This window comes from Cervus elaphus, chromosome 32 (genome assembly GCF_910594005.1).
Source record: "Cervus elaphus chromosome 32, mCerEla1.1, whole genome shotgun sequence".
NCBI lineage: Eukaryota > Metazoa > Chordata > Mammalia > Artiodactyla > Cervidae > Cervus > Cervus elaphus.
The window spans coordinates 52,157,621-52,181,293 of NC_057846.1; the positions used below are offsets into that span (position 1 = coordinate 52,157,621).

At 39.0% G+C, this 23,673-nt stretch overlaps 1 long non-coding RNA gene across 4 annotated transcripts in view; it reads right to left on the minus strand.

Moving 5' to 3' along the window:
* Nucleotides 1-997: 997 nt before the first annotated feature.
* LOC122687852 overlaps nt 998-23,673 on the minus strand; it is a 33,402-nt gene continuing 10,726 nt past the window's right edge. Inside the window, exons 2-4 of one of the 4 annotated variants that reach the window (XR_006339243.1) lie at nt 5,962-6,052; nt 3,279-3,460; nt 998-1,056 (exon numbers count right to left, since the gene is read on the minus strand). This is a non-coding gene — a long non-coding RNA (uncharacterized LOC122687852). Of the gene's footprint in view, nt 1,057-1,093; nt 1,151-3,273; nt 3,461-5,961; nt 6,053-23,673 lie in introns of those variants that run through there. The other 3 variants (XR_006339244.1, XR_006339241.1, XR_006339242.1) reach the window with 3 other exon arrangements.

The window sequence follows — 23,673 nt, forward strand, 5'->3', positions numbered from 1 at the left end:
GACTGACCTACAAATTTCATTTAATCCAAACTGACCAAGATTTCTAAATGTACACTATTTTTTTTCTAGAGTTGGGAAATCCATTCACAATTATAGCTAATAATGGTTTTGTATTGAAGATTATGAATATGAAGTAGATTAAATCATCAATAAACCATTATTTCTATTATGGGTTTTAAAAGCTAAATAAGAAATTCTCTTGTCTTTGGTCATGATACCTAAAGAAATTTACTTAGTAAGTGGGCAATTTTATCTACTTAAAGACAGATATTACTGATATTACTTTGAAATATATTAAAGAACCAAGATAAGCACCTTGGAAGACATATATTGGACAAATAGTTGACAACCAATATTATTTGTGTAGGATAAAAATGGGAAAAAATGGATTAAAAATATAAATCATTCAACACCCACATGAAAACGTAGGGGAGCATCTACACCCAGGTGGACCTAACTTCTAAGTCCAAGACTCTACCAAACAACCCAGGGGAGGTCAGAGTTCACAGAACTCTGAGACAATGCCATCACACCCTAGAAGAGCTAAAGCCATATTCTGAGTCAGAGTCCCCTTTCGAGAATAATATATCAGGGCAACAGTGTTATAAAATTCTGAATAATTTTTCTGAGAATTGTATTCATCAAGAAAACAAAATGTTAATAAAGATGTTTCTAAGACACTAGAGATTAATAGTCATGTTGTTTTATTACATTCTTTTTGTTTCAAATGATTCATCTTTCAGAAAAAGAAAAACTCAAAATCCTTCAAATATGATCCATATTGCTGAGTTGGACTATAGAACAATCATTTAAACATGCTGGCTTACCATTTACTCTTTCAATTATGTAACAAATTATGACTGAGCAGTAACTAGGTCAGCTAAAAAGGAAGAAAGACACTCCCAAGGAGCTCACAGTTTACAGTTAAGAGAGGGCTTTCTGGGAAATGAACTGATTAGGAAGCTATGGTTTTGCTCTTGGGTTTGCAAGTCCAGGAGTTTCATTTTTCAGTTTACCCATGGGGCTTCCTAGGTGGCCCAGCGGTAAAGAATCCATCTGTCAATGCAAGAGATACAAAATACATGGGTTTGATCTCTGGCTCTGGAAGGACCTCGGAGGAGGAAATGGCCACCCTCTCCAGTATTTTTGCCTGGAAAAAATCATGGACAGAGGATCCTGGTGGGCTATCATCCATAGGATTGCAAAGTGTTGGACACAACTAAGCAGCAGGCGTGATATAGCATAGGTAAGCTGACTCAGGAGGATAAATGTACGAGACGCACAAACAAAGATAAAGAATCTTGAAAGCATCACAATAAAAAAAAGTCTTGGTATATACAGGGGTTCCTTCATAAAATTATTAGAGGATTTTGTGGCAGAAACATTACAAGCCAGAGGGAGTAGGATGATACAGTCAGAGAGCTGAAAGAAAAAAAAAGCAACACTTGCCAACCAAGAATGCTAAATGGAGCAAAACTGTCCTTCAAAAACGAAGGAAAAATAAGGAACTTCCCAGATAAAACCTGAGGGAGCGCATCACTGCTAGGCTTGCCTTAACAAGAGTTGCTAAAGAAAGTCTTTCAAGTTAAAATAAAAGACCCTAGGCAGGAACACAAAAGGATATAAAACTCTCCCTGGTAAGGGAAGTATATAGATAAATACAGAATCCTTTAATGGTGGTACATAAATCATTTTCAATTCAGATATAGAGCTTAAATTATAAAAATATACTTATGAAATATGTTAATGGATTAAAAATATTTTTAAAAAGATGAATTTTTGACATTGATAACAAAGGAGTGGTGAAGACTTAAAGAAGTAGAGCTGTTATGTCACTGTACTTAATTTGTTATCAGTTTAAAATTGATTATTTTAGTTATAATACGTTTTATATAATCGGTAAAGAAAATACCTGTAGAAAATGCACAAAGGAAAATGAGAAAGGGATCACAGTCTGCCATTGTATAAAAGTAAACCACAGAGAAAAAAAAAAAAAATAAACCACAGAGAGAGGCAGTGAGAGGAAAGGAGGGACAACACAATCATACAGCATCAGAAAACAGTAAACAGAACGACAATATGAGGTTCTTTCCTATCACCAATTACTTCAAATATAAATGATTTAAACTCTCCAGTCAAACTCTCTCTATATATGCCTTATATCTAGAGAGGCAGCTCCTTTCTGCCTCCTTATGTCTAGTAAGAGAATCACTAGCCCACTTCAACTGGAAATGTACCAAAAAGATAATGGGAATATAGTTCAGCCAAACAGGCAGTTTACAAAGTCAACAGTCATGCATTAAGTCTATAGAGTTCTATGCAATATGCTTCTTATATTCACAACTGCAGGTTCAACCAAACATAGACCAAAAATATATTTTAAAAAATCAAGAAAGTTTCTGAAAGCAAAACTTGAATTTGCCCTGCACCAGGAACTATTTATATTTTTTATTTCAGAATTTACTATTTACTATTTATTTCAAAATTTACCTTGTGTTTACAACTATTTGCATAGCATCTACATTGTATTAGGCATTATATTAATAAGTAATCTAGAGGTAAGTTTAAGTATATGGGAGGATATGTGTAGGTTATATGCAAATACCACATGATTTTGTATGATGAGTTTGAGCATCTGTATGGGGTCCTGGAATGAGTCCCCGAGAATTTCAAGGGACAATTGCATTTTGTTCTCTTTTCTCGCCTTACATATTCTCCTGGCCACCTCAGTCTTCTCTATGACTTTGACTACCATGTCTATATGAATATTCCCCAACTTTATATTCCCAGCTTGGATGACTATAGTCTTCTCTATAGTCTTAGATAACCAAGATGCTGATAGACGTCACCTCGATATCTCACTTAATCTTCCATTTCTTCAGGCTGAATTTGTCTCTTTCCTCTTTGTCTCATTTTGGTTAACAGTACCATTATGTACCTAGCACTCAAACCAGAAATCTTCTAGTCATTCCATACAGTTTTCCTTCCCACACACATATGACTAGTGAGTACTAGTCCCATTTACTCAATTTCTCCTAAATTTCCACTGCTGTTATTCTGATGCAAACCATTATCATCTCGCATATAGATCAAGGCAACCATCTCCTGCCCCCTACCCTCTCCTGTTACCCCATCCTTCTTTGTGCTTTAAGAATAGAAACCAGATATATTACTCTTCTATTGAAAGCCCTTCACTGATCCCCTTTAAGATAATGGGTGAAATCCAAATGTTGCATAGCTTAAACCATTCTCAATAATCCGACTATGACCTACCTTACCTGTAATCATGTTTGGAGCTATTATATTTGCTTCCTTTTTTAAGACTCAGACTGGACCTATTTTATTATTACTCCTTCCCTGGAGGTTCTCATTCTGCAGCTGGAAGAGAAAAACCTTTCTTCTCTCTTGATGGAGTTATCAGCATGTGGGACTCTAACTCCCTGTGTTCGTGTTCTTCACCCTGTAGGGAGATCCCGGCAGAGTGAAAAGGAACGAACGATAAGATGCAAAACAAAGAAGAGATTAGAGACAAAGGTGGAGAAACAGAGCACTAACAGAAGTTGTGTCTCTGGATCCCGTTGCCCTAAAGATTACTGTTGACTTTCTGCAGTTCAGATTTCTCTTATACGTTTAAGTTCACTTGAGCTGTATTTCTCTTGCATCAGAGTAGTGATTTATATACATAATTGAAACTCATACATTCAATGTGTAGCCATAAAGTACCACATGAACACATTCCCATTATATGTCACTGTGTCTGATACAGCATTTCTCTTCATTTTTTAAGTGAATGAGCTTGAAGACTAATTCTTCAAGATTCTGTTTAAACATCAAATCTTACCAAGTTACTTCTTGATAACTTCAGATTAAGCTGACCATTATATTTTGAGAGCCTCTTCATACATACAGAATTTACCCTTTTATATTTATTCATATCCTTTATTAGGTGGTAAAATTTTGGAAAAAAGGGACCCTTCCTTCTTCATTTTTGTCATTGATCATAGTGTCTGAGGTAGAGAAAGTGCCAAATTAATATTTGTTAAATGATGGATGATTTTGCAATTTATGTTTACTATTTTAAATGGGAATTATTTTTGTGTTTGGGGATGTTTTATCAATTTGCTTTTGGACATACTTGTAGGAACCTTCATATTATCACTTTATTTATACACTATGGGAACAAAGAAAGGAACAAATGCTATTGCTTTCATTTTATACAAAGTATAAATAAGTCAATTTATAGTATTTTGTCAACATGTAAGTTAGAAAAATAAATGGGATTAAACCAAAAGGAAATCGCCCTTAGGACATAGGTTCCTAAGCATTGTGAAGTGAGACTGATATTAACAAGCAGCAATCCAGTGGAGACTAAGCCAAGTGTTGAGGTAAAGCTTTTAGAGTAGATACCCTTACAATTGGGCTTCCCTGGTGGCTCAGACCGTAAAGCGTCTGCCCGCAATGCGGGAGATCCGGGCTCGATCCCTGGGTTGGGAAGATCCCTGGAGAAGGAAATGGCAACCCACTCCAGTATCCTTGGCTGGAGAATCTCATGGATGGAGGAGCCTGGTAGGCTACAGTCCACAGGGTTGCAAAGAGTCGGACACGACTGAGCAACTTCACTTCACCCTTACAATTATCAATTTTTTTCCCATTTATTGTTATTAGTTGGAGGCTAATTACTTTACAATATTGTAGTGGTTTTTGCCATACATTGACATGAATCAGCCATGGATTTACATGTGTTCCCCATCCTGATACCCCCTCCCCGCTGCCTCCCCATCCCATCCCTCTGGGTCATCCCCGTGCACCAGCCCCGAGCACATGTCTCACGCATCCAACCTGGACTGGTGATCTGTTTCACACTTGATAATACACATGTTTCGATGCTGTTCTCTCAATTTCAAATCTGGTATGTGCAATCACCAGACTTAAGCCTCATATTCATTTTTCAAAGATTAACAACAATAAATTGATGTACCTTACACAACTGGGGCTTCTGTCATAGCTCAGTTGGTAAAGAATCCCCCTGCAATTCAGGAGATCCTGGTTCGATTCCTGGGTCGGGAAGATCCCCTGGAAAAGGAAAAGCCTACCCACTCCAGTATTCTGGCCTAGAGAATTCCGTAGACTGTATAGTCCATGGGGTCGCAAAGAGTTGGACGTGGCTTTCACTTTCATACACAATTGTTCGTAGAAAGCTCTGTAACTTCCCAATGTAAGTCTGTTTTCTAATATTCAAAATAAAACTCCAAGTCAGTTTGCATGAACTTGCATCAGACAGCCTCTGTATTTCATTTTCAAATTATGTTGTATTGTTCACTTCAACCAATCTCCAAAAGCAATTTTAGTAATTTAATATTATTTTATTTTACTTGAGATAAAACAATCTCCAAATTGATAAATAGATGTACATAATTCTAGCCAACTAGATTGATAGCAAGTAATTGTAAACAGTATTTTAATTCTAATAGAAATATATATATATGCTTAGTTGCTCAGTCATGTCCAACTCTTTGCAACTCCACAGACTGTAGCCGACCAGGCTCCTCTGTCTGTGGGATTCTCCAAGCAAGAATACTGGAGTGAATTGCCATGCCCAGGGGATCTTCCCAACCCAGGGGTCAAACTCCGGCCTCCCGCATTGCAGGGAGATTACTGAGCCACCAGGGAAGCCCAAGAATACTGGATTGGGTAGCTTATCCCTTCGTCAGGGAATCTTCCCAACCCAGGAATCAAACTGGGTTCTCCTTCATTGCAGGCGGATTCTTTATCAGCTGAGCTACCAGGGAAGCTCACATATATGTACACACACACACACACACACACACACACACACATATATATATATATGTATATATTCAAAAGTTTTTTATAATTTTAAAATATTGTCCTCTGTCTTAAGCCAGGTTGCTTCAACAAAAATACTGGGTGGCTTCTAAACAACAGAAATTCATTTCTCACAGTTGTGGAGGTGGGAATCCCACGATCCAGGCTGGCAGGTTTGAAGTTTGGTGAGGGCCTGCTTTCTGGTCCATAGGTGACTATCTTCTCACTGTGGCAGAGGGGAGCTAGAGAGCTCTCTGAGGTCTGTTTTGTAAGGGCACTGATCCCATTCATGAAGGCGCCATCCCCGTGCCCTAACTACATGCCATGGGCCCCGCTTCCAAATACCATCCCCTTGAGAGTTAGACTTCAGTATGTGAATTTTGGGGAGCACAAACATTCAGTCCGTAGCAGTTTCTGACCTATCATTTACTGAGAAGCTGCGTGAAACTCTGCCCCCATTTGTATGGATTGCTGAACGAGTATTGTCATTCCATCCGTTTTAAATTTCATATATTTTGAAGCAATGAAATTGAATGAAATGATTTTTGACATTTTATGTTTCCAGATAATTGTTCCTTTTATTCTTATAGTGTCCACCTTTCTCCCTAGCAACGAATATTCAACCATTCCTTATCATAATAGCAAATGATTATTTAGTGCTTCAAATGACTAGATGGGCTTCCCTGGTGGCTCAGCGGTAAAGAATCCACCTGCAATGCAGAAGACACAGGTTTGTCCCTGGGTTGGGAAGGTTCCCTGGAGAAGAAAATGGCAACCCACGCCAATATTCTTGCCTAGGAAATCCCGCTGATGGAGAGCCTGCTGGGCTGCAGTCCAGGGTCACCAGGAGTCCAACATGACTTAGCGACTACACCAACCGCCGTATATTTGCAGGTTTACAGAGAGTTTTAGCCCAGTAATACAATGCAGTGCTGAGTTTGATGGAATCATAGCATAAAATTTTCTTCATTGATCTTCAAAAAAAGCTGTGAATCAAACCAGTTCTTTCACTCATCTGTACTCAACACCATTGTGTCCATTTTCCTTTCTTTTGAGGTTTTTAGCCAAAAAAGAAAAAAAGATCTAGGACCATCTGATTTTAACCCCATAGGCAGAGATGACCATTTACACTGATGAACTCAGATTCTTTCCTTTGGTTGCTGTTCTTCAGTCACTCAGTCGTGTCTGACTCTTTGTGACCTCATGGATTGCAGCACTCCAGGCTCCCCTGTCCTTCACTATCTCCTGGAGTTTGCTCAGAATCATGTCCATTGAGTGGGTGATGCTGTTTAACCATCTCATCCTCTGCCGTCACTTTTCCTTTTCCTATAGGAAAGCTGAAAATCTTTGAAAAATCTATTTATAGAGCATAACATAACATTTCATTTTATTTAACCTGATAATTTGTTCCATTCCTTAGATATGTAGTTCTGATCAAACTGATAAATTCCTCCACCAACCCCATAAACTTCATTCTACTCAATGTGGTTCTGACTTGGCCTAAGATTTTATATCTCCTATAGCTCTGTGGGATAGTTTGGAGTTGTATATTCAAATAAGGTTTTTTTTTTTTTTTTTTTGGTTTGAAGGTATCAAAAAAGTCTATAACCTATTTGAACTAAATAGTAACTACTGTCTCATGAAACTTAGAATTCTTGGAACAGAGCCAACCTCAGATAATAGCTGCATCCTGGCAATCAGAAATTGTCATTAGGGTTCTCCTGAACTCTTTCGCTCGTCTCCACTTAATTTCCATCTGCAGGCAGGGGCTCCTCTTGTGATCGTCAGAATGACTTCCTGGACTCCCTCTTAGCTCTTAGGAAACACTGTGACTGTGCCAGTAAAATCACATGACCATATTGGAATAACCAGCCTTGGTCACACCCTGTATATCCTGTGCCTAAGGGAAGATATGATATGCTTTTCCAAAAGAAAAGAAAAAACAGGATGATATAAGCAAAGAGGAGGAAATGGAAGCCCGCTCCAGTATTCTTGCCATCGACAGAGGAGCCTGGTAGGCTGCAGTCCACGGGGTTGCAAAGGATCAGACACGACTGTGCACACATGCATAAGCGAAAAAAGGGCATAGGATACACCCTGTGATGACCACATCATAGCTTTTATAAGATTACTGTTCTAGAAAACATTCATCTGATCTGTGCAGCCCATATATCCTGAACAAAATGGTACAAAGAATAATGTTAAAAACAGTCAGTTGGAGGAAAGATTGTTTAGGAAAACTATACACTTTTTGACTTATAAGATGTTTTAATGTCTTATACAAGATTTTGAAAAACAAACAAATAAACAAACTCCTGGTCTCAGAGGTGCTCTTAAAATATACCTGATGAGAATTTACATTGGTATAACATTTCTGGAAAACATTTTTGCCAATTCGTAACCAAGATAGTAAAAGATCTAATGATTCTTAACCTAGGTATTTATCTGCTTCTAGGTATACAGCCTAAGGATAAATTAGAAATAAAGACAAATATGTATCAGAATGTTAGTCATAGAACATTAGTCCTTAAAACTGATGAAACATTCAGCTCAGTTCAGTTGAGTTCAGTTGCTCAGTCGTGTCTGACTCTTTGCAACCCCATGGACTGCAGCACGCTAGGCCTCCCTGTCCTTCACCAACTCCCAGAGCTTGCTCAAACTCGTGTCCATTGAGTCGGTGATGCCATCCAACCATCTCATCCTCTGTCGTCCCCTTCTCCTCCTGCCTTCAATCTTTCCCAGCATCAGGGTCTTTTCCAATAAGTCAGTTCTTTGCATCAGGTGGCCAAAGTATTGGAGTTTCAGCTTCAACATCAATCCTTCCAATGAATATTCACAATTGACTTCCTTTAGGATTGACTGGTTTGATCTCCTTGCAGTCCAAGGGACTCTCAAGAGTCTTCTCCAACACGACAGTTCAAAAGCATCAATTCTTCGGCGCTCAGCTTTCTTTATAGTCCAACTCTCACATCCATACATGAATACACAACAACTCTCACATCGGTACATCAAAACCATAGCTTTGACTAGACAAACCTCTGTTAGTAAAGTAATGTCTCTGCTTTTTAATATGCTGTCTAGGTTCGTCATAGCTTATTTTTAGGAGCAAGAGTCTTTTAATTTCATGGCTACAGTCACCATCTGCAGTGATTTTGGAGCCCAAGAAAATAGTCTGTCACTATTTCCATTGTTTCCCCATCTATTTGCCATAAAGTGCCGTGATCTTAGTTTTCTGAATGTTGAGTTTTAAGTCTACTTTTTCACTCTCCTCTTTCACCTTAGGAAGATTAAATGTACTACAGTAGAAGATGGTTTAAAAAAATCATAGCATATTTCAAATAGTGGAATATTATGTAACCATTGTAACTTAAATGAAAAGAAAAATGCTCATATAAAAACCAGATTTGAAGCTACTTAATACAAATTTAATCTTTATTTGGTGTTTGTAAATAGTTGTATCTATAGAGTTACACAAAAATTTCAAGTTTTTTTTTCCCTGGTGGTCAAGATTACATGTGGTTTCACATTCCTATTTTTTTTTCTAAGTACATAATTTATTGTTACTATTGATTTTTTAAAGAAAAATCTTTCTTCCTGAAAACTGTATCTTATTTAAAACTCAATATTCAAAAAAAGAAGATTATGGTATCTTGTCCATCATGGCAAATCTATGGGGAAATAATGGAAACAGTGACAGACTTTATTTTCTTGGGTTTGCAGATGGTGACTGCAGCCATGAAATTAAAAGATGCTCACTTCTTGGAGGAAAAATCTATGACCAACCAAGACAGCATATTAAAAAGCAGAGACATTACTTTGCCAACAAAGCTCATCTAGTCAAAGCAATGGTTTTTCCAGTAGTCATGTATGGATGTGAGAGTTGGACCATAAAGAAAGCTGAGCACTGAAGAATTGATGCTTTTGAGCTGTGGTGTTGGAGAAGATTCTTGAGAGTCCTTTGGACTTCTAGGAGATCCAACCAGTTAATCCTAAAGGAAATCAGTCCTGGATGTTCATTGGAAGGACTGATGCTGAAGCTGAAGCTCCAATACTTCGGCCACCTGATGTGAAGAACGGACTCAGTCGAAAAGACCCCAGTGCTGGGAAGGATTGAGGGCAGGAGGAGAAGGGGATGACTGAGGATGAGATGGTTGGATGGCATCACCGACTCAATGGACACGAGTTTGAGCAAGCTCCGGGAGTTGGTGACGGAGAGGGAAGCCTGATGTGCTGCAGTCCATGGGACTACAAAGAGTCAGACACGACTGAGCGACTGAACTGAAGTGAATTGACTATTAGACACCATGAATTAAGAGTTTTAAGTGCCTTTTTAGTAGCTATGTTACAATGCCAATATAACTCACTCCTTCCCATAGTGCAACAAAGAATATCTAAGAACTGCTCAGATAACATGAGATACTTAAGCGTGTTGGTAAACCAGCAGGGAGAGAGCCACTTGGACTCCTAATGGTGCCAAAGGATGTCAGCTTCCTGAGGCAGGGGCAGGGTCCACTGTCCCCAGCACAGTGGCTGACACAGACGCGATACTCATGGAATTGCTCATCAAACACATTTTCTCACTCATGCAAAATAACAACTCAACTAACTATAGCAGATAACTATGAATACAACTCACTGGCTACCTGTGTCTTTGAAATCTTTAAATGCTGGCACATATGAAGAGAGGCTTGTTAGTTGGCATTTATGGAGAAAAGGATGATACAATATGAGACCTGGAGGTTCTCCTGGAGACTCCCACCCCTTCTGATGCTGTGAAGTGATTGTCATACAAATGGCACTGAACAATAACTGCACCACACTAACATCAAACAAAAGCATTTTGGATTTTCTGACAAACCAGAAATAATTTTCCAGGTGTAGGCAATATACTCATGTTGGCATTTGTAAGTTCTTACATGTGGTAATAAATATTGGGAAGCAGCCATGCCAGTTGTCTTGGGGGTGGTGGAACCATAGTTATTGGATTTATGGTGTTCCAGGTCAAAGCAGAAACTACGTCCTTGCCTTAAGTTCATGCAGGGATTCTTGGTAATATGTGGGGTCAGAATGGAGCTTACACTAACCTGCTTTCCATTAACTTTTAACTCTAGCATTTGGTTCTGCAAAGAAACTGAAAATGACTAAAGGCAGTAAATAAAACTCGTGGCTCGATCACAGCTCTGCAGTTGTTTGCCAAAGGTTAGGCACACCGAGTGAATAGCAAGAGGAAAACAACCGAGGAATCTACAGATTGAAAAGATTTAAATGCACTTGTTTCAGCATGTACCCTCATAGGCCTTCTGTTACTAGTAGGATAACTGGTGTGCAGGGTTGCATGTTATAGGGATATTTGGTATATATGACAATCGAGAGAAATGGCACCAAATCCTACTTGGAGTAAAGCCCGACACTCATTCTCTTTATTTAGCAGATTCTCAGCGTGCACATCAGAGTTGAGATGTCTCAACATCACTTAGGGGTTTGGAACAAAACTGAGAGTGGGATCATTTGATTTCAACAGGACGTAAGGGAAACAGAGCTGCCCAGCCCTCAGTGGCTTACTACTGATCTCTTGACTGTATTTAAACCACATGCTGCTGGTCAGGCCACAGAGGGAATGCCCGGAGTAACCCTGAACAGGATAAGGAGGGAATATGTGAACAATATTAATGCATAATGACTGAAGTCTACAAAGTTAATGTTCCCCCAAGGCTTATGGTCCTGAGGTAGAGTGAAGGAAACAGAAGATAAAAGTGGAAGTTACTTTGGCAGGTAATGGATCATGGGGAGAAAAGCCATCATACCTCTTCTACGGGAATGCTGCTTCCTGAAGGAACTTCTAAGGATGTCTGATGGACACTGGGGTCCCTGTGACTTTGGCCACACAGAGGATGCTAATGCAATGACAGCCAAGCAGACAGGGGAGAAAGTGAGAAAATGAGTCCACTCAGCCTTGAGTCCTCCACAAGCTGTCCTTGCTTTGCTCAGAATCACTCTATCATCTCCTTTGAGAGGTTCCCATCTTGGAAAATCTCAGTGGTTCCTTTATAGCAGTGGTTCTCAAACTGGACTGCTTCAAAGCAATCTGGGTGACTTGTTAAAGCATCCATTTCTGGGCCCTTCCCTGAAGATTTGATTAAAAAGCTCTGTAGTGGGACTTGAAAATTTGCATTTCTAAGTTGCCAGTAGATAATGGTCTTGCTGGTCCTGGCAGCAAACTTTGAGACCCGTTGCCTTACAGGACACTAGCTAAGATCACGGCATCTGGTCCCATCACTTCATGGTAAATAGAAGGGGAGAAAACGGAAACCATGAAATTAAAATATACTTGCTCCTTGGAAGAAAAGCTATGACAAAGCTAGTGAAAGTGAAAGTCAGTCATGTCCGACTCTTTGCGACCCTATGGACTGTAGTCTGCCAGGCTCCTCTGTCCATGGAATTCTAAAGGCAAGAATACCGGAGTTGGTTGCCATTCTTTTTTCCAGGGAATCTTCCCAATTCAGGGATTGAACCGGAGTCTCCTGTGTTGCATACAGAGGCTTTACTGCGTGAGCTACCAGGGAAACTCTAGACAGCATATTGAAAATAGAGGCCTCGCTTTGCCAACAAAAGTCCACACAGTCAAAGCTGTGGTTTTTCCAGTACTCACTTATGGATGTGAGCATTGTGCCATAAAGAAAGCTAAGGTCCGAGGAACTGATGCTTTCCAATTGTGGCACTGGAGAAGACTCTTGAGATTCCCTTGGACAACAAGGAGATCAAATCAGTCAATCCTAAAGAAATCAAGCCTGAATATTCATTGGAAGGACTGATGCTGAAGCTGAAACTCTAATGCTTTGGCCGACTGATGCAAAGAACTGACTCATTGGAATAGCCTATGATGCTGGGCAAGTTTGAAGGCAAAAAAAAAGGAGGGGGGCTGCTGCAGAGGATGAGATGGTTAGATAGCATCACTCAGTGGACATGAATTTGAGCAAACTCTGAGAACTAGTGAAGGGCAGGGGAGTCTGGTGTACTACAGTCTATGTGGTCACAAAGAGTTGGACACGACTTAGCGGCTGAACAACAACAAATTCTGCTGTCTCCCCTCTCTATCATGACGGTTTTTCTAGCTTCCCATCTCAAATGGCAGGTCCAGATTACTGGAAGCTTGTTATGTCAAACCTCCAATCTTCCCTGTAACACTATTGCTATGCCACCAGAGCAGCAAAGGAAATTCAGTGTGAATGACTGGCAAAGATTATACATTTCTCAAGAGACTCTGATGCATTTTTTGCACAACCAGCTTAATTAAGAATCCTTGGCAGTATATTAACCACAAGCTTATGGATCTCAATGTGCCAATCGAACATAATAAGATAAATGCAAATGTCAAAGTACAGACTCTTTGCCTAGGAAGTTCCAATGGCTTAAAGCTGTGTCTTCAGTCAGTTGGCAGAAAGCAATGGGAATAGCTGGGTCTGGTGAGGCTGGGGTTTGCCCATTACAATTTAAATACATATGGCATGGCCTCCAGGACTGAGCTATGCTGTGTCCACGTGGGGCTTCAGGGTGTGAGTATGAAGATAAAAGTCTCTGGCTCACAAACTCACGTTAAGCTAACGACAGCAGCAACAATAGGAACATACCCCCAAGATGCTTTTAGAAAACAGGCCTATAAGTCAGGAGCCAGAATCAAAACCTGCACCCAGGTCTGCCTCTATAAGGTAACAGACCAGTCAGATGACAGCTCTGTGTCTGAATATCTAATAAAATAGACATGATAGTAGCTGCCTGTGTTTGTTTCATAATAATTCATATCAGAAAAAGAGAGCAGTACATTTAATTATATTAATTTGTCTTTTCAATGACTGCACTAACAAACGGCTACACTACAGAACTGTTATCTACTTGGTGTATCTGGTTCTTGGCTAGATTTGATGATCTATTAACAGTTGAACAACTTGAAACTTAAAACAGGCTAACAGATGGTTGTTAACCTGGTGGTGTTTGCCATTCTTACTGAAGACCTGAATTGAAAGTATAGATAGCACATTTATGTGTGATGCAAATTTGGAAGAGATGGGCAATATTTTCTATGAATAAATCAGGAGCCAAATATATTTTCTTTTTAATTTGACTATAAGGTGAATTTAATCAATTGCACTTTAATAGAGTAAATATAAGGATATTCACGAAGATACAGAAAAAGAAATTCAAACAACAAATTCCACCCTATGGATAGGTGACTTAAGAATATTTTAGGTGGAAGAGACTTTAAAATTTCACTGTGAAGCAGTAACGTGTTTCAGATTCTAAGACAGTTAATGTGATCTTTGTTGTCTTTAATGGATTATAATGTACAGAATGAAAGAAGTGATGATGTTGCTGTAAATTAGACAGACTATCTCTGGAGTATCCTTCTTAGCTCTGGATACCATGCTGTTGAGTAAAGAGACAAGCAATCAGGTCAAGGAGACAATGGTTTCATATAACGTGCAGTTGAATGAAAAGGGAGGTTGTAGCCCTTATACATGCAAACTGAAGGAAGAAGAAGATATCTGGTTTAAAGTACTTGAAAGATAGTCAGGATGAAGAGAAACAATCAATACTTTTATATGTTGAGTCATAAGGAGGATAATTAGGACCAGAAGGTAGAGAGGCAGATAATAGGTCAGAATAAAAAAAAAAAAAAAGAAATTTTCTTTCAACTGCTTAATACTTAAAAAAAAAGTTTATTAAAATAATTCATGCACACAGTTTACAGAGACGAATAACAGTGCAAAGCATGTAATTTAAAACAACAGCTATTTTCTTTCTCTTCATCCTAGTCCTTGCTTCCCAGAGCAAACATTATGGACTGTTTTCACTTATTCTTCCAATATTTCCCTCTGTTTTCTAAACGTTATGTATATTCTGCTCTAAAAACATTAAATCTAAACACTTTTACTATAGAACACGGGAATTTGGGTGTCTATCATCTCCCCTCCTTTTCTCTCAGCAAGTTAAATAACTGTTTCTGGTTAAATCAATATTTAGAATGTTATTTTATATAAATAGCTCATGACTGAGTCACATAAAGTATTGAGGATATTTTCTGTTTTACACAATGTTTTGTTTTTCTTAGAATTAATGATTATCCTATTTTTGCTATTTCCCCTGGGTGCTTTTGTTAATTCATCCTCCAGATTCTCCATCAGAGCTGTAGGGCTTCAATCAATGCAGTAAACATGTTGGTCAATCTTTTAATGCCATTTTTTTTCCTCAGGAAAATGCTCTTTGGGGCCTTGAGCTCACTGACTCCTATCTGGCAGCTGTGGGTCTTTTCAACACTCCTTACTTCTTTCTGAAATATTACGTATCCTATGTCTTGTTCTATTTCCCTATTTCAAAGGAACATTTTCCCCAGTAAGCTTCCTCAGAAGGGATGTATGACAAATAAAAATTTTGAAACCTGACAATCTGTTTCTGTTCTTTTCTGAGGTTGATTAAGAGTGTTCCTGGGACTAGAATTCTGGATTGGAAATTACACTCTTTCAAATTTTAAAGGCATGGTTTGAATTATTGTTTTCTAACTTTCAAGATTGTTGTTTAGAACCTGAGAATATCATTTGCATATACATTACATTCATTTTTTTATTCTCCTGGAAATTTTTCAGTAAGTAATCTTTATACCTTGTTATTGTTCAGTCTCTCAGTTGTGTCTGACTCTTTGTGACCCATGACTGCAGCATGCCAGGCTTCCCTGTCCTTCACCTCTCCCAGAACTTGCTCAAACTGATGTCCACTGAGTCGATGATGCCATCCATTTTGCTCTCTGTCGTCCCCTTCTCCTCTTGCCTTCAAATCCTTCCCAGCATCAGGGGCTTTTCTAATGAGTCAGCTCTTCACATCAGGTGGCCAAAGTACTGGAGGCTCAGCTTCAGCATCAGTCCTTCCAGTGAATATTGGAGATTGATTTTCTTTAGGATCCATGTTTGATCTCCTTGTTGTCCAAGGGACTTTCAAGAGTCTTCTCCAGCACCACAAAAGTATCAACTCTTTGGCGTTCAGCCTTCTTTATGGTCTGACTCTCACATCAATACATGACTACTGGAAAAACCATAGCTTCATTGACTATATAGACATTTGTCGACAAAGTAATGTTTCTGCTTTTTAATATGCTGTCTTGGTTGGGCATAGCTTTTCTTCCAAGGAGCAAGTTTCTTTTAATTTCATGGCTGCAGTCACCATTTTCAGTGATTTTGGAGCCCAAGAAAATAAAGTCTGTCACTGTTTCTACTGTTTCCCCTGTTTCCCCATCTATTTGCCATGAAGTGATGGGACTGGATGCCATGATCTTCGTTTTTCTGAATGTTGAGTTTTAAGCCAGTTTTTTTCACTCTCCTCTTTCACCTTCACTAAGAGACTCTTCAGTTCCTCTTCACTTTCTGCCACAAGGGTGGTGTCATCTGCATATCTGAGGTTATTGATATTTCTCCTGGCAATCTTGATTCCTGCTTGCGATTCATTCAGTCTGGCATTTTGCATGATGTACCCTGCATATAAATTAAATAAGCAGGGTGACAATATATAGACTTGATGTACCCTTTTCCCAGTTTTGAACCAGTCCATTTTTCCATGTGTGGTTCTCACTGTTGTCTCTTGACCTACATACAGATTTCTCAGCAGGCAGGTCAGGTTGTCTGGTATTCCCTTCTCTTTAAGAACTTTCCAGTTTGTTGTGATCCACACAGTCAAAGGTTTTAGCATAGTCAGTGAAGCAGAAATAGATATTTTTCTGGAATTCTCTTGCTTTTTCTATGATCCAATGGATATTGGCAATTTGATCTCTGGTTCCTCTGCCTTTTCTAAGTCCAGCTTGAACAGCTAAAAGTTCTTGGTTCACGTACTGTTGAAGAATCGCTTGGAGAATTTTGAGCATTACTTTGCCAGCAAGTGAGATATGGAGATGACACCACCCTTACATCAGAAATCAAAGAAGAACTAAAGAGCCTCTTGTTGAAAGTGAAAGAGGAGGGTGAAAAAGTTGGCTTAAAACTCAACATCAAGAAAACTAAGATCATGCCATCTGGTCCCATCACTTCATGGCAAATAGATGGGGAAACAATGGAAACAGTGACAGACTTTATTTTGGGGGGGCTCCAAAATCATTGCAGATGGTGACTGCAGCCATGAAATGAAAAGACCCTTCCTCCTGAAGAAAAGTTATAACCAACCAAGACAGCATATTAGAAAGCAGAGCCATTACTTTGCCAACAAAGGTCCATCTAGTCAAGGCTACGGTTTTTCCAGTAGTCTTGTATGGATGTGAGAGTTGGACTCTAAAGAAAGCTGAGCGCTGAAGAATTGATATTTTTGAACTGTGGTGCTGGAGAAGACTCTGAACAGTCCCATGGACTGCAAGGCGATCTAACCAGTTCATTCTAAAAGAAATCAGTCCTGAATATTCACTGGAAGGACTGATGCTGAAGCTGAAACTCCAATCCTTTGGCCACCCGTTGCAAAGAGCTGACTCATTTGAAAAGGCCCTGATGCTGAGAAAGACTGAAGGCAGGAGGAGAAGGGGACGACAGAGGATGAGATTGTTGGATGGCATGACCGACTCAACGGACATGAGTTTGAGTAAACTCCGGAAGTCGGCAATGGACAGGGAGGCCTGGTGTGTTGCAGTCCATGGTTTTGCAAAGAGTCGGACATGACTGAGCGACTGAACTGAGCTGAACTGAGATGAGTGCAATTGTGTGGTAGTTTGAGCATTCTTTGGCACTGCCTATCTTTGGGATTGGAATGAAAACTGACCTTTTCCAGCTCTGTGGCCACTGCTGAGTTTTCCAAATTTGCTGGCATATTGAGTATAGCACTTTAAGCAGCATCATCTTTTAAGATTTGAAGTAGCTCAGCTGGAATCCCACCACCTCCAGTAGGCTTGTTCATTGTGATGCTTCCTAAGGCCCACTTGACTTCACACTCCAGGATGTTTGGCCCCAGGTTAGTGATCACACCATCATGATTATCTGGGTCATTAAGACATTTTTTGTATAGTTCTTCTGTGTATTCTTGCCACCTCTTCTTTATGTCTTCTGCTTCTGCTAGGCCCATACCATTTCTGTCCTTAATTGTGCCCATCTTTGCATGAAATGCTCCCTCGTGTCTCTAATTTTCTTGAACAGATCTCTAGGTTTTTACATTTTATTGTATTCCTCTATTTCTTTGCATGGATCACTTAAGAAGGCTTCTTATTACTTTTTTATTATATTGTATGTATATAATGTATTTTCTATAATATTTCTTATTATTTCTTATTCATATTATATTTTCTTTTTATTATTTCTCTCCTTGATATTCTTTGGAACTCTACATTCAAATGGGTATATCTTTCCTTTTCTCCTTTGGCTTCCCTTCTTTTCTCAGCTATTTGTAAGTCCTCCTCAGACAACCATTTTGCCTCTTTGCTTTGCTTTTTCTTGGGGATGGTCTGGATTCTTACTTTCTTCTTACTTTTGCATTCCAGTCTCCTGTGATAAAAAGGACATCTGTTTTTGGTGTTAGTCTAGAGGGTCTTGTACGTCTTCATAGAATCATCAACTTCAGCTTCTTTGGCATTAGTGGTTGGGGCATACACTTGAATGACTGTGATACTGAATTGTTTGACTTGGAAATGAACAGAGACCGTTCTGTCTTTTTTTGAGATTGCACCCAAGTACTGCATTTCAGACTCTTTACTAGTCTGAAACTTCTTAGTGATTTGCATTAATGTGGAGTTTTTTGTTCATTGTGTGGGATATTTCAGAAATTCTTGGCCTGCAGTTTTGAGACATTTTCTCATGTTCTCTATTAGTTTTTTTTTTTTTTTTGTATTTTTAAAATTCCTTTTCTAGTAAAACGCGGTGCCTCCTGGATCTAATTTTCTCATGCTCTTTCTTAATCTTTATCTTTTTGTAATTTGCTTTATATTCTGAAGAGTTACACAACTTTATCTTTCAATCTATCAGAATTTTTATTTCTATTAATGTGTTTTTGATTCTCAAGAGTTCTTGTTTGTTTTCTGAAAGTTCTGTCTTAGAGCATCTCATTTTTAATTTTATGAATAAAATTTATCTCTTTGAGAAAAATTTAGCTTAATATTCTCTGCGCTATCTTTCTCCTCCAAGTTCCTTTTTGTATCCTCACTTTGAATTGATTTGAACTCATTCTTTCATGTTAGAGTCTTTCCTAAAAATAAAGGCTGGGATGTCCTTTCAAATTCTAGAGTGAGTCTGTTATATCAGGTTCCCTGGGAAATAGATTGTATAGTAAGTTTACTTGGGATTTTCTTGGGATCAACACCTGAGAGGATGAGAGAGAAATTGGTAGAAATATTGTTTCAATCACTTACCGGGCAACAACAGGGAAAGCTCTGGTACTGGGATGACACCTCAGAGATATACTAAATTGAGGCAAGTGTGCTGGATTTGGGTTTTCCTCTGGGAAAGATTGTAATCACCTACAAATCACTGGATTGGGTTTGTCCTCCGGGCAAGGCAGCTGTCTTCATTTGGGGTGATTTCCAGAAAGGAAATCAGCTATGATCCATAAGCCACTGATACATCCAACAACTGGGAGAATTGCCTCAGCCCTGAAGGGTGAATCCGGAATCCACGAGAGCATGGTAATTAAGTGCTGTGATGTGCATGAGCTTAGGCAAATGGTAGACCTCACCACAAGGTGATCATTTTGGGAGAAAGATCACTTAGGGAGATTCTTAATTGTCAGTATCAGAGATATTTCCCCTGGGCTGTTACATTCCCACAGATGAAATGGGGGAAGGAGTTGGGCAGTGGCTACCGTGTCAGCAGACCAGCCAGCTGAGGGGTTCAGTGTTCAGTATGCAGATCTACACTTAACCCCTTGTTTCCAGAAGATGCTTCACAGTCCTCTGTGCCTGGTGTCCAAATGACAATCTTTACAGTTCAACATCTTCAGAATGTAAATCCATATGCCTGGGTGGGAGGGAGAAGAGTTCACTGGCTTTATGAGGTGAGAGAGAGAATCTGGGTGTCTGACTTTTTTAAAAGCAACCTTCCAATAAACTCTCACTTTCAGCCCCATATCACCCCTCAGATGTACCTGAGCCTTTCCATGGTTTGTCTTCCCCCTTGCAGATTTAAAACTCAGCCTCTCTGTTCTGCCAAATCAGCTTCCAAAGTTTCACTAACATCCATGGCTCTTGCGGGATTTTTCAAAAGCAATGCTATACTTGTTTTACTTGGGTTTTTGGCGATGAAAAAGGAGATAAACCGGTTGCTTAGTATTTCATGTTTGACTTTAGTTACAGTAATTACTTTCTATAAGATGCCATGTGCTATCTCAAGAGATGATGTTTCTCAACCACTGGAGGTGTTCAAGCAGAGAATGGACAATCACTCAAGAGGGATGCTGACAGGATCTTGCCTGATTGGAATTAGGAGATCATTTCACCCAATCCTGGGGCTTCCCTTGTGGCTCAGTTGGTAAAGAATCCACCTGCAACGCGGGAGACCTGGGTTTGATCCCTTGGTTGGGAAGATCCCCTGAAGAAGGGAAAGGCCACCCACTCCAGTACTCTGGCCTGGAGAATTCCACGGACTGTATAGTCGGACACGACTGAGTGACTTTCACTCACTTACTAACCTAATCCTGAGCTTCTACAGTTCTGCATAATATAGGAGAAACAACTTTATTACAGGAAATGGTACATGATAGTCAAAGAACAAGACTTTATGTATTAAACTTCTCCATTTGATAGATAGCCCTTAATATTCAAGGTCCTTTTTGATTTTTCTTCTATTTACCATGTGGGTTCAACTCACAATACTACTCAACACAGTTTATTCCCATCAATCAGATGTACCTAGTAATGTCTGAATATCAGTAGTGAGGGTAATTAACCAACACCCAAGGTGAGATCATATATACATAAGAAGGGAAAAGTGAATTACGTATTTCAGTTGTGTATATAGACTCATTAATGGATAAGTTAGTCAAAGTGATCAGTGGCCATGGAACTCTCTTTTGGGCTATTTATACTCTAGGAAGTCTTCCCTGGTAGATCTGATGGTAAAGAAAGTGAAAGTGAAAGTCACTCAGTCGTGTCCACCTCTTTGCGACCCCACAGTTCACGGAATTCTCCAGGCCAGAATACTGGAGTGGGTAGCCGTTCCCATCTCCAGGAGATCTTCTGAACCCAGGGATCGAACCATGGTCTCCTGCACTGCAGGCAGATTCTTTCCCAGCTGAGCCACAAGGGAAGCCCAAGGATACTGGAGTGGGTATCCTATCCCTTCTCCAGCGGACCTTTCCGACCCAGGAATCGTACTGGGGTCTCCTGCATTGCGGGGGGGATTCTTTACCAACTGAGCTATCAGGGAAGCCCCCAGATGGGAAAGAATCTGCCTGCAATGCAGGAGCCTGAAATGCAGGAGACCTGGGTTTGATCCTTGGGTCTGGACGATCCCCTAGAGGAGGGCGTGGCAAGCCACTCCAGTATTCTTGCTGGAGAATTCCACGGACAGAGGAGCCTGGTGGGCTACAGTCCATGGGGTCATGAGTAAGCAACACAAACACACACGCGCACACACACACACACACACACACTTTAGGAATCAAATTTAGATCAAGTTTTCCACTCACATCTCTTGAAATTATTTGGGAAAGTAGACCAAGTGTTCTGTTTGATTTCTGTGTTATTACATTTTAGATAATTCAATACTAAGAGGTAATATTTATACAGCCCTTACCCTGCCAGACAGAGCTCTAAAGCTTTGCACGCATAAACACATTTAAACCTCACAATAAAGTCTCATAGTAAATTCTCATAATAAAACTGTATAAGATAGAGTTTTATTCTCATCTTATAGATGATGAAACTGGGTCATAGGAAAATTAAGTAACTTACCCAACACCACACAGCAAGTGAAAGAGCCAAGATTTGAACCACATTCTGATTTTGCTCTAGACTCCAAGCTCTCAACTGCTGGGTTGCTCTGATCTTTGTAATCAAGGTCAGACACTTTTACACAATGAGAAATATTTGATATAACATACTGTGTCATACAATGTATTATACAACAGTGTACAATTCCAACAGGTTCTGCAAGTACTGCTCCCAATTAGACCAGCCGAAAGCAGCGCTCAGTGAATAGCATCTGGCATTAGTCAACAGAAAACATACAGTCTGCCCACAGGATACTGGAAGACCACATATTTCTTTGATGACCAGACAAAAGCTGTTACAGCTTGACAGGCAAGTTCTGATTCATCCGCCATATTCACCAGATATTGCACGTTCAAATTTCCATTTATTTTTGTCTTTACCAAACTGTCTTAATGGAAAAATTTCAGTTCCATGAAAGACTGCAAAGGGCATCTGAAATAGTTATTTGCTCAAACAGATAAAAAGTTTAGGGAAGATGAAATTATAAAGTTGCCAGAAAAATGGCAGAAGGTAGTGGAACAAAACAGTGAATATATTGTTCAATCAGTTCTTAGTGAAAACGGAAAAAAGAAAAAAAAGGAGACTTTCCCTGGTGGTCCAGTGGTTGAGATACGGTACATACACATTTTAATATTTGCACATTTATTATGGTCTAGATTAAGCCCTCATGAGCATTTTAAAAGCATGTTTCACTTTTTTACAGATTGACAAACCTCACAAATTTTTCTTGTGTATTACACATATGTAGCTATATTAAATATGTGATGTGTGGATAAATGATTAATACTAATATACAATATATGTCTGTATGTACATTGTATATAATATCATACATAATTGATATATATGTGTGTATTATATGCATATATATTTATAGTTAATATAGTATATAGTTAAACATAATATAATATATATAATATGTAGTTAATATAGCACTATAATATATATTATATAATTAATGGGCTATACATAAAACATATAACATATAATTAATATATGCATATACATAGATATATATATATGAGTATGTTTACATACCTCTGTATTACCATATTGCTTGTGACTTTCAGATTGCATTGCTCAAATAGCTAGAATGATAGAAGACACAAATCCTTGTAATCCGTTTTGGGGCTTCTTTTTTTTTTTTTAAGATTTATTTTGCTCTGGACTGAAGAATCTCCAGTTCCATTATAAAGGCACACTTTTTCTCTAGGGAAAGAATGCATGTATTTCAAACACTTATTTTGAGGGGATAGATATGTTGATGACTGTCTGTTTGGATAAAACTATTCCACCAGATGTCACTGTTTCCCTTTCAGTGGAAGTGATTTGCCATCAAACAGTTTCTAAGATACTGTAAATAAATTAAAATGAAGTAAAGAATTCCCTTGTATATGGGTGAGTCAGTCAGCACACATTTTGTCTACAAAGAAACGCATGTTGATATCCAACACAGTCCTGCATGTTAACTTTAATATCGGTGCATACAGCTTTCTAAGCAAAGAGCTTGATGTATATGATATTGCTACACATTAAAGAGAGGGATTCAAGTATAATACAAGGATACCTTTAGCTTTTAAGAAAAATGCAGGTAAAAGTAATTTTCTTGTTAAAAAGTAAGGATTTCAATTAGTTCACGAAGCCTCACTGCCACCTTATTGCTTTATCCTTTATTCTGGGGGGTGGTTGACCCCTTCCCAACCTTGCTGACCCAAATATAGAAGATTTAGTTATAAAAATACCAGAAAAGAGAAATATGCAAATTTCCCAATCTTGTCCTTAAGACCCCTAAATTCATTTGTATCATCTTTCTGTGGGATTATCTGCCATCCATTTCAATTAACCAGATCAGGTATGGAGGGCTTAACTTGATTGTGCATGGGCTAAGTATGAGGGTCAGTTTTATCTCAAGC